The following is a 12,025-nucleotide window of genomic DNA, read 5'->3' on the forward strand; positions in this document are numbered from 1 at the left end:
TGGGGCCCGGCAGCTCCCCGGAGCCAAGCGCGGCGGTGCCTGGGGAGAGGGCTGCCGTGGTGCCAGGTGGGAATGCGCGCGAGGCCGCCGGCTCTCCGTGCTCAGACTTGTCTGCCGCTCAAGTTTCGCCGATTTTCTCCACTTGTCGCTGTCCGTCTCTCCTCTCTTTTGTCTCCGTTCCCATCTTCCCATGTCTCGCCTTTCTTTCCTCTCCTCTGCCGCCTTACTCCTGTTGTTTTTTATTTCTCCTCCTGCCTCTGCCACTTTGATAGACCAATTCCCCTTTCTCTCATTTACCCTGCCTCTCAAGCTGAGTATCCCGTCATTCCCTGCCCCATGGAAGATGACTTCGTGAGAAAAGCAGGCTTTGAAATGAGACAAACTACAGTGGGATTCCAATCCCACCACTACCTGTGCCCTCGCCAGCTGACCTTGGACAGCTACCTAATGCACTGTCACCCCAGATTAATAGGGCCCACGCGAATTCCTTGGGCCCAGGCTAGTGCTTTCCAAGGGCATGGGCCTTTGCCTCTCTCTCTTGTTCCCTTTTTGCCTGGGCTATGCTCTCCCAGCTTCCAGAGGGCCAGTAGCAGATCAGTTTTGTGGGCAGAACATGGCCTTGGTGCTTGCTGACTAGGAATTTTCAAGGAAGAGGACAGATGCTCAAGGAATATATGGCATTGGACTAGGTTTCTCGGTGCTCCTGAGAACCCTAAGCCGGGTCACCAAATATACTCCTAAAGCAAATTTGATCACTCACATCACTGCTTCAAACCCTACAATGCTTTCTAATTCCCGTCAATAAGAAGTCAAGGCCCTAGTCTGGCATACCCAACCTTCAGGAGCCAACCTTGTCTTCATGCAGCCTCCCAGTGGCACACCTCTGGCCTCCTGATAGTAATCAATCTTGCCTCTTGTTCCCATGATTCTACGGTGCATACTCTATTCTCTCACTTACTGCATTAAAGGGTCCAGTTTATGAGTGGTCCCCTATGTGACTAAGATTTTCTATTCTTTCTTTTTTTTTTTTAATTGGTACTGGAGATCGAACTCACGACTGCCTGCTTGCAAGGCAGGTGCTTATGCCGCTGAGCTAAATCCCCAGCACATTTTTCTTCTATTCTTTTCTTTTCTTTTCTTTCTTTCTTTTTTTTTTTTTTTTTTTTTTTTGTGACTAAGATTTAAGAGTACAAGGACTGTGTCTTCTTCATCTTTCTGTTTGCAGGTATAATATAGAAACTTAATAAATATTTCATACTCAGGTCTTTGTTGATGGCTTTTTTGTTGTTGTTGCTGGATTGCCCCCAGCATGCATGCTCTGGGGGAGAACCTGTCCCAGTCTGCTCTGGGCATCTCCACTTGCCTGAAGTTGATGTCTGATAATGTGAAGGAGTAGATTTACAAAGTGGCCAGAAAAGGCCTGGTTCCATTACAATAAGGTTATGGATGTATGTTTTGCAATAAGCAATAAAATCTTGAGAATTCTTAACGCCAAAGGACTTGCTCCTGATCTTCCTGAGGATCCCTACCATTTACTTAAGAAAGTGGTTACTTTTCAAAAGCACTCTGAGCAGAACAGAGTTGATAAGAATGCTAAGTTTTTTAAAATTCTGATTGAAGTCAACTTTACTGATTGGTTCAGTAGTATATTACCAAGTGAGTCCCCTCTCCTACCAGTCTCCATTGAAAATATGGGTCATCAGTAGCCTCTGCCTGCTCCTATAAATTTGCCTATATACTCAATCATAAAATAGTTTAAAAAAATACTGAAATCTAAGAGGAAAGTGTTTTACTTGGTAAGATGATAATAGTAGGGGTTGGGGAATTGTCATTTCTCTCCTGTCCATCTTTAATGTACAATCACATGCTTTTAAGATGATAAATTTCTGGAGGCATGTGGAAAGATAGAGGAGTAGGGAGTTTTGGCACACCTAGAAAATTTTTCAATATCTCTCCATGAGTTTTCAATCTGAGACAGGCCCAGGAGGACAATACTCACTTTTTAAATGAAGACAATGGCCGAGAGTGAGAGTGTGAAATGATGTGGTGTGATGGTGTGTCCTCTTTCCCTGACTTCCTTTGTGCAAAAGAAGCAAGATCCTTAGCTGCATTCAGGACCCCAGTGAACAGTTGCAGGGAGTTTTTTTTTTCTTTTTTTTTTTTCTTTTCACATGTAGGGCATTTGCTCATAGGGAGGCCACAAGTGTTGTGCCCTTCTTCACAATGATCCTGGATTCCTGTTGGGTGTGTTGTAAACAGAGGAGCCATTCTTCAGGGCCCCTGCTCTGAGCACACCTAGGGAGTTGTTGAGGGATTCTTCAGGTCAGATATCAGCTCTGAATGGTTCTTCAAATTAGAGGATCCTAACACGTGAGCGATTCTGGATACCTGGTTTTGGGATACATTCCTATGGGTTAGCTATAGAGCTTCCCTAAACTTGAATTATCCATAAGGAGGAGGAATAAGGTGAGAATTGGTGTCTTTTTTGTTTTTGTTATTTATTTATTTTTTTTGTCTTTTTCCTTTTTATCGGTACCAGGATCGAACTCAGGACTGCCTGCTTGCAAGGCAGGCGCTTATGCTGCTGAGCTAAATCCCCAGCCCCTGTTTTTGTTATTTTTGGTTTTGTTGTTTTGAGAGAGGGTATTTCTATGTAGTTCAGATTAGCCTTGAATTCACTATGTAGCCCAGACTGGCCTCAAAGTCTCAGCTTTTCTTTTGCTTAAGCCTCCCACATGTTGGGGTTATTGGTGTGCATCATCAGCTCAGTGAAAACTGGTGTTATTTTTCACTGCCTCCCAGCAGCCTTTCCGTGTCTTCAGAGACAACTGGGTTCTACTCAACAAATGGAGTGGGAATTCCATGATTGTAGAAAACCCATCCTCCTCTCATCTTCGCATGCGTTGTCACTTCTAGATCACTTAAAATGGTTTAGTAGCCTCTGTCATCTCTTGTAAGGGGAGGAGACAGACAGCTAGCTGGGGGCAGCACAATGAAAATGGATGTGAGCAGGTCATAAGTGCCCATCTGTAATGCCAGGTCTTGGGTGGCTGAGGCAGGAGGATTGCTGTGAGTTTGAGGCAAGTCACTGGTCTACAATGTGAGTTCAAGGCCAGCCTGAATTACATAATGATACCTGTCTCAAAAAAAAAAAAAAAAAAAAAAGTGGGATGTAGCCTTCAGCCTTTTAGCTTTAGTGTCAACGGTGATGCATACCAATCTATGTGATTAGCTTTGTTCCTGGTTGGTAAGGCATGTCCAAGCCTTGAAATGAGAGCCAGTGTTGGGGTTATAACCTGATAGAGGCCTAAGAGGTAGCACAAATCAGTGGAAAAGAACTAATCTGGGGTGAGGACACCTGGGTTTGTCTCCTACTTTGCTACCTACTAGCTGGGACGCAGTTTCCTGTTCTGTAAAATAAGGAGACTTAAAATAGATATCAAAGGTTTCTACCATCTCCCATTTTCTCTTGTTCTGGAGAAACAGTTGGAATGGGATAATCAGACCTATGAGAAGTCAAACTGCAACAGGCAGGCAAGAGGGAGGGGATAGCAGGGGGTGAAATAGTTCACTAGACTGAATTTAGGATCAAGGGGTGCTAGAGCCATCTCGAAAGGGCGTGACCCCTCAAGGAGTGGAGTGTGGCCGTGGGAGTACGGGCGCCGACTCAAACTCTCAAAATATGCCCAGCCCCCCTGCCAGCAAATCGCTGCTTTCCTCCCCACAAGGCCCAGCAGTCACCGCCAAACGGCGCGCTGCAACCAAACTCTATCTAACTCCACCTCTCCAACCGCCCAGCAAAATTTCTTATTTTTATTGGTTTTTATAACTGTCACTCAGAGAAGTCTCTTAGTCGTTGGTTGTGCCCTACCTACTTTTTTCTTTCCCCGGTATTCTAGCCTCTTCAGGCACTCCCGCCTCCTGAGACCAATTCATTTCTTCAATTGGGTAATTGGAATGCCATTTTTCACGGCTCAAGCTGTGATTGGCTGTCAGGTGAAGGGCTCGCGCAGTTACCAGGCAGCGGGCTAGACTGAGGCTAGTTACCACGTCAGTGAGCTGACAGGGAAGGTAGCCGGCTCCACCGCCCGGCCCGGCCGACCCGTTCTAGCCAGCTGTGCGGGTCTGCCCCGACTTCAGCCTTCACTTCCCGAAAGCAGGCTCCTTTCTTCCTCCTATCTGCCATCCGAGGCGGGGGAGCCGCTGGGAGCCGCCTCGGAGACGCAGCTGACATGAGCCGCGGCCACAGGTCCTGGGACTAGGCCTCGCCATCTTGGATCCGCTGACAGGTTCGCCAGTCCCCTCCGGGAGTTGTAGCGCTGTGGAGGCCACCTGACGTCAGAGCAGGGAACTGGGACGAAGCATCGAGGGGGACGCGCAGGGGTGGGTTCTGGACTTGGGGCGCCGTAATAAGACTAGGGAAAATTGTTGTGGGAGGGGCCTGGGAGGCGTGCGGGGGGCAAAGGTCAGGCTCCCCGGCACGAGGGGCCAAATCCCAGCTGTGGTTTGTAATGCTTCGCAGGTCGGTGTTTGGAGCGTTCTTCGTGTTCCCTAGGGCTAGTGTTAGATTCAGCTCCTCTTTTCCGGAGTTTTCAGCATTCTGAGGAGCCCAGTGTGCCAGCTGAAAGCAAAGCTAAAGTGATAATACTTCTGAGGCTGGTTCAAGACCTTGGAGATGTCTCTCCTGATTCTATAGAGCTCCCTTGTGACTGGCTCAGTTCAGCTGAGTTAGTTATTCATCCCGAATGGTGAGCCAGAGCAGCCTAGCCCTGGGTGGTCGGTAAGGAGCCCTGGAGGAACTGGGGCCAGCAGCCTGGGGAGCTGGGCCTTGAGAAGGTTTTTCTCTTACAGGGCAGCTTACCTGAACCTTGGGGCTGTGTGAAAACACTGGACTTATTTTTAGGACTATTCCTTTATGCAGTTGTTTACAGGTCTTATGTTTTGTTGTGTGTTTTGGGCTGGGCTCTTCTCTAGGCCTTGGCCTAATGAGTGGAGGCTTTTTTTTTTTTTTTTTTTTTTTTTTGTCTTTTTGAGACTGGGTCTCACTATGCAGTTCAGGATGGCCTTAAGCTTGCTTTGTGGCCCAAGCTCCTCTCGAACTCGCAACAATCCTCCTCAGCCTCCCAAGTGCTGGGATTATAGGCATGTGCCACCATGTCTGTCTGGCTATGATTGAATTTTATCACAAGGAAATAACTGACACATTTGACTGAGACCAAAGAGGGATTTAAATTCTGGCAGTGTTTGGTACTGTTGGCCAGTTATTTTTAGTGGGTCGAAAGAGTTGTGAGAGATGATTGGCTAATTGTGATAGGATCAGGGAGGCAGAATGAGTGATGGAGCATAATCCCAGAGTGCACTTTACAGAGTGATGACCTTTGATAAAGTGCTGTGTTGTAAAGCCATAAAAGTCCACTGAATGTAAAGAGTACTTTTTGAGAGGAAGAATTGGATAGTATTTTTAAATGCACAATATAGAAACTTGTATGCCTTTATATCAGGTACACAAAGACACTGCTCCAGGCCCTGGGCTGGATATATATGAAGAGATTTGCTTTGGAATCATGCAGTTTATGCATTTTTTAAAAGGAGTAGCATGTCAGAGTGTGCCAAAAAATGTATACACACTTAAAGAAAAGAAAAACTTGTAAAATATTCTAGTAGTAAATTTATTGAGACTTTATAAAATTAATACAGGTTACCTTTGACCCCTGCACTTTACAAGAGGTGCTCAAGTGGTCATTAGCTTCTAGATGTTTATTAGTATGGTGAACTGCGTGAATAAACTTGGTTGTTGAGATTGTGGCACGTGAATTTTTAATTTCTTCTCTGAGGGCCACTGTGTGGTGAGTTTTCTGTGATATACTACATCCTTTGCAGTCTCTCATACAAGGGTAATACTATCTGTTGAAAAGACATCATACTGTTTTTCTTTTCCTGAAGTGTATATACAATTTTTTTTTTGCAAACTCTGTAGGTACAGTCCCCCAGCTCAAGCATGTAGTAAGGTTAAAAACAGGGTAAGTCTAATGCCGTTCAGCAGATAGTGGGCATTTAATAAATGTTATTTACACTTGGGATTAGTTTTAGTATGTGAACAGGACTTAATGGCCTAGTTCTGGACCTGCAAGTCTGGAATACTGCACATTTGCACAGTGAGGAAACCAGGAGGATGAAGATCTCCATTTCATCTCAGCCAAAAGACCAAGAAGCATTTGGGTCAAAATCTCATGGTGCTGGAAGGAAAAATTATATAGGCTGACAGAGTAAACTCAGTTTCTCCTGGTTAGTTCCTTTCGCCTTCCTGAAATTGTGTTAAATGTGTATGTGTCTCATAAAAACCAAACCAAACCAAACCAAAACAAAAAAAAAATACGGGAAACTATTTGCAATTTAACTTGCTGAGTCCAAGTTATAGAATTTCCTAGAAAGTATCTGAGAATAGCAAATGAAATGACAAATTGCTCAGGAAGTATCTACATTTGATGGGTTTGCTTTGCTCATCTGGACCATTGCTGTGTCCAGTTGCTGTACTTTTCATCATAGTCAAGCTGGTCTCAGGGTGGGTAGTGTGACCAATGCTGCATCTTTTCAGTTGGGCCTGAGGGTGACTATAAAGGCATCAAAGATTTTCTCTTTCTTAAAAAGTCATTTTTGGGGTTGAGAGTATAGCTCAGTGGTAGAGTATTTGTGTGGCGTGTGCAAGGCCCTGGGTTCTTTTTCCTAGCATACCCTTCTCCCCTAAAAATCATTTTCTAGATATAATTCCCACGTGCCCATAAATTCAAAATGTTGTCTTTTCTTCAACACTTGTATTTGGGCTGCTTTTTATGGTGGCTGTAAGAGCACCTGATTAGCAGGTTTGAGAGGATTTTTCAGTGTACCTTGTCAGACCTTGGAATCTTGACAGTGATACTTGTTAGTACAGTGGGAATTTAAGTTGTAGTCGTATCTCAGTAACTGGGCAACAGCCCTGTTTGAGCTCACAGTTCTCAGGGTTTCACTAGTTATTCACTTTTCTATGTTCTAGAAGTTAAAATGATGGCCATATTAAAATAATGGCCTCAGTAGCCAGGCATAGTGGCACACACCTTTAATCCCAGCACTTGGGAGGCTGAGGCAGGAAGGCTGTTGCAAGTTTGAGACCAGCCTGGGCTGCAAAAGTGAGCTCAAGGCCAGCCTGAACTGCATGGTGAGACCCTGTCTAAAAAACAAACAAAACCCACAAAATAATGACTTCATCGATAGAATACTTAGACTGGCTACTGTGTGGCATCTGGGAAGGAAGAAGGCAGCTCCTGCTTGTTTTTGTGTGTGTGTGTGATTTTATTTTATTTTATTTTATTTGTGATTTTTATTTATTTATTTTTTTTGTGGTATCAGGGATCGAACTCATGACCTTACACTTGCCAGGCAGGTGCTTATACCACTGAGCTAAATCCTCAGCCCCAGCTCCTGCATTTTTGAAGAGAGACTTTAACTTAGAGCACTCATTGGAACGATCATTTTAGCCTTTGTATCCTCTTCTAATTGATTGATGTCAGTCAGTGTGATTGAAATGATTCTGCTGTTGGGGTTATGGTGGGTTGAACTGAAGAGAGAAGAGATTTATTTTACTTACTTCAGACTGAACTATATAAACGTAATAAACTGTAGTTTGTCTTCCATTGTTTCTCTTTTTCTATATATATATATATATATATATTTTTTTTTTTTTTTTTTTTTTTTTTTTTTTGTCTTTTTCATTTTTATCGGTACCAGGGATCGAACTCACGACTGCCTGCTTGCAAGGCAGGTGCTTATGCCGCTGAGCTAAATCCCCAGCCCCCTCTTTTTCTATATTTCAGTATATTTACCGATAGTTGTTTAAGTGAAAACTCAGTAGAGTAATACATTGCTTTGGAGCCTCAGCAGTAGTGGATATGATCATAGAAGTAGTGATACGTTACATTAGAAGTAGAAGTGATTGTAGAAGCAGTAGTATTAGAAATATATGACAAATTTTACAAACGGGTTACAGTTTCAGATGGGTAACTGTCTGTGAAGTAATGTAAATGAGTGGAGTGAGTGGGGCAAGAATGGATGTATTGCAAACTGGTTTATTGGAGAACCCAGGTGGGTATTTAGAAGAGGCAGCTTGCAATTTACTGAGCACATTGCTCCTGTTTCTGAATATTATCACAGTATGACCAGTCCTGCTGTTTTTCAGGGGAAGCTAGAATTCCAGATCATCTTGTTTTCTAATTGTTGAAAACTAGTTGCAAATTTTTTTTTTTTTTTTTTTTGTCTTTTTCGTTTTTACTGGTACCAGGGATCGAACTTGCAACTGCCTGCTTGCAAGGCAGGCACTTATGCTGCTGAGCTAAATCCCCAGCCCCACTAGTTGCAATTTTTAAAACCTTTTGTAAGCCTAAGTATGTCTGTGAATTGGACTCAATCACTGTATCATGGCCATGGTATCTAGACCCCTAGTAAGGAAGATGGGCAGGCTTTGTGAGCCTTAATTGCTGCAGTTCTCAGCATATAATCACACAGGCCTTTTTCCTTTGTCTTGCTTTGCCAGCTGTCACCCCTACAGTTTGGGTGTCCTGAGTGGTCAAAAGATGAGTGATAGAAAATTGAGTTTCATTTTTTCATCTACAAGAGGACAGAAGGAAGATCTTTGAGCAGCTTTGGAATATAGCAATGGTTTGTGTATTGTTCTGGACATAGTCCCAGAATCTCTACAGAGGGAGGAGATGGCGTGGCAGAGCTGAGGTACATTGGTCACCTGATTAGCAGGTTTGAGAGGATTTTCCAGTGTACCTTGTCAGGGCACTAGCTTTTTTCCAGGTTTGACATTATTTCCAGATTTGAGTAAATTTCTTGAGATTAGTAAGTTGTTTACAAGTTAAATAAGTCTGGGTCAGTCTGAATAAAGCACAAAAATGTGGTATTTTGGCCAGCTCTGGAAATGTTATAAGCTTTGCATTGTTAATGCTTCTCTAGGCTATCAAAGGATTGAGTGAATTTAAACCTTGGAAGGACCCATGGAGGGTCATTCAGCTTCTTGTTATCATTTACACTGTTAGAAAGACCATCAAAGCTTTCTTGGTTTTGCACAGCTCTGTACTAGAAAACAAAACAAACAAACACAAAACAAAAGCCTTGGGAAAATTTATTTGAAATCTAAGTCTTTGCCTTTGGAGAATCTTTTTGCTAATTGGATAAAGACAACTTTTGAAAATGATTAAGAAAAAAGTAGTGTAATAATCGCAGAAAATAAGATATACATATATATGAAGAATCATCAATTATATAAAAATTATAGCTGAGAATTTAGCTCAGTGACATAAGCACCTGCCTGGCAAGTGCGAGGTCATGAGTTCGATCCCCCTTACTAAAAAAAAAAAAAAAAAAAAAAAAAAGAATTATATACGTCACAGAATAAGTGTCAATATTCAGATATCTTTTAGGAGATGTCAGAAAGGTAAAAATTAAAAGGGAGCTTTGGTTGGGTCAGCATGGGTTCTTTTTGTCTGTAGACTGACCTATACAGAAGGTTTGTAACTTCTGGTAGAGAAACAGTTATGAGATACAGCAAGATTTGCCTGGCTGGTTCAAGAGTCATTCTTCTATGAAGTCATTGTTCTCACAAGAAGTGGTTCTTGGAAATGTGAATTGCAGTTTTGATGACTCAGTCTTGATGTTAGTTAATTCACTGTTCATTTAGTATATATTAATCATTTTGTTACTGTGTCTCAGGTATTAGGGATCAAACAATGAATAAATTATAATGTCTTCCCCGAAATATTCATAGATTTATAGTAGAGATGGACTAAACTTTTTTTTTTTTTCCTTTTCCTTTTTTCCAGTACCGGGGATCGAACTCACGACCGCCTGCTTGCAAGGCAGGTGCTTATGCCGCTGAGCTAAATCCCCAGCCCCCTTCTTTTGTCTTTTTGAGACAGGGTCTTGCTATGCAGTTTAGGCTGGCCTTGAGCTCACTTTGTAGCCCAAGGTGGTCTCGAACTCACAACGATCCTCCTGCCTTAGCCTCCCCAGTGCTGGGATTACAGGCATGAGCCACCACGCCCGGCTGAGAGATGGACTAAACTTTATAATGTGATATACCAAATTTATCCAACTTGGTTGCATTAGTTGAGCATGTAGGTGCATACCTGTCATTCTAGCACCTGGGAGGCTGAGGCAGGAGGATCACCATGAGTTTGAGGCGAATCTGAGCTACATAGCTAAAAGAGAAGGTACAGTAAAACAAAAATCCCCAAAACTTAAATTGGTTGTATCAATATAGATACTAGCTACTTGGTTTGCGTTTTTACCAGGCCTTAGTATTGTCACATTTAAATTTTGGAGGGGGGATATAAACTATATCTTATTGTAACATTACTTTGTTATTTGACTGATCATTAATGAAGCTGGTGATCTTTTCATGTGTTTATTTGCTGTTTGTGTTCTGTGAAATGCTTATTCTTGTCTTTATGTCACTTGCTAATTTTGATGATGGATTCTATATTTCTTATAGTTTTTTGTAGCAGTTATATTATAGTTGTTGTTATAGTTATAATAGTGCGGTTATTTTTCCTTTATTAGTTATATGTTACAAATATTTCCTCTCAGTTTATGACTGAATTTTTACCTTTTTGGGACAGAATCTCACTAGCCTTGAATTTGCAATACTCCTGTTTCAGTCTCAATGGTAAAATTATTGGGCCAAGGGATTTAGCTTAGTGGGGTAAACACCAACCTGGCAAGTACAGGGTTGTGAGTTCAATCCCTGGTACCAAAAAAAATTTTTTTTTCTTTGAAGTTGTGATTTTTATTTTCTATTTAGAGACTTTTCCTCTATACTGGATTTAGCAAAATATCCTCATATTCTAAAAGTTTTCCAGTTTTCTTTTCACATTTAAATCTAATTATTATGAAATATAATTTTTGGTGTTCCGTGAAGGAAGGATCCAATTTGTTGTTTTTGTTTCTCTTGCTTCTCAGATCTTCAGGGAGCTTCCAGCTGATACAGTAATTCCTTCTCTTTGGACCCTATGCCCTCACTAGAATGTTACAGAGCACTGAGAGAATGCCTGGCCAGGCCCAGCTTTAAAATGAACAGTGCTTTCAAAGAACACACTGGTTCAGATTCTCTTGGCCAGGGGCTTAGCTGGCCCAAGGTGTTAGTTGGCATGTATTTGCTTGTTCCTTCTCATTTTACTTCTGATAAAACCATGCCCAACTCTCTCCTAGATTTTTTTTTAAAGAAAAACTTAATATTTTCATTTATATTCTTTGTACTGTCTCCTTCTAGGTCCCCAAATATTTTTAATAATGAAGACTCTTCCATTGATTGTGTCTTCTATTTGCTTTTTTTTTTGGTAGGGGATTGAACTCATGACCTTGTGCTTGCAAGGCAGGTGCTTATGTCACTGAGGTAAATTTCTAGCCCTGCTTTTCTAGCTTTTACTCCCTTAGGAGTGTTTCTTTACATCTAGAATAAGCATGATTCCCTAATTACATATTGAATTTTCCTACTACAAGATTGTACTGTTGCCTGTCTCTCCTTGTATTTTTGACTCTGAATCCTATCTTGCAGTTGTTACCCCCCACTAGCAGTGATTGGTTGGTTGACTGATTTGAGAAAGGGCCTGTAATTCAGGTTGGCCTTAAACTCACTACGATTTTAAAGCAGAAATCCTAACCTAACTGCAGCCATTTTGCCCAATAAAGCTGCAGTCACTGTGTTCTCTGCCCCTGAACTCAGTCAGCTAAATCCTATGATTTATTATCAAATTGAAACTTCTGTGAATGCACTAAACACAATTTTGCTACACATAGCTGTGCTTACTGTAACTGTTGCCTTCACCTATGTTAATCTTAGTTCTTTTGCAACTCCTGCTTGCTACCCTATTAAAAAACTTTCTGTAATCGGATTCACAATTTTTTTTTTTTTTTTTCTTTTTGAGCCAGGGTCTCACTATGCAGTTCAGGCTATTTTTTTTTTTTTTTTTTTTTTGAGACAGGGTCTCACTAT

The 12,025-nt window shown here is 41.9% G+C and overlaps 1 protein-coding gene and 1 non-coding gene across 15 annotated transcripts in view; one reads left to right on the forward strand and one right to left on the reverse strand.

Moving 5' to 3' along the window:
• Positions 1–2,169: 2,169 nt before the first annotated feature.
• Positions 2,170–2,298, reverse strand: LOC111758435 (small nucleolar RNA SNORA11). The gene has a single exon (XR_002792610.1). It is a non-coding gene; the product is annotated as a small nucleolar RNA SNORA11 (small nucleolar RNA).
• A 1,730-nt stretch (positions 2,299–4,028) lies between these two features.
• The window catches only part of Gbf1 (golgi brefeldin A resistant guanine nucleotide exchange factor 1), a 123,818-nt gene continuing 115,821 nt past the window's right edge, over positions 4,029–12,025 (forward strand). For 13 of the 14 annotated variants that reach the window (XM_013158238.3, XM_023567316.2, XM_013158243.3 and 10 more), the window contains exon 1: positions 4,029–4,289. The gene's annotated coding sequence lies outside the window, so the exon portion shown is untranslated. Of the gene's footprint in view, positions 4,384–12,025 lie in introns of all 14 variants that reach the window. The other variant, XM_013158240.3, reaches the window with a different exon arrangement.

This window comes from Cavia porcellus, unplaced genomic scaffold (genome assembly GCF_034190915.1).
Source record: "Cavia porcellus strain 051 isolate PalLab524CR breed Dunkin Hartley unplaced genomic scaffold, mCavPor4.1 scaffold_2, whole genome shotgun sequence".
Taxonomy (NCBI): domain Eukaryota; kingdom Metazoa; phylum Chordata; class Mammalia; order Rodentia; family Caviidae; genus Cavia; species Cavia porcellus.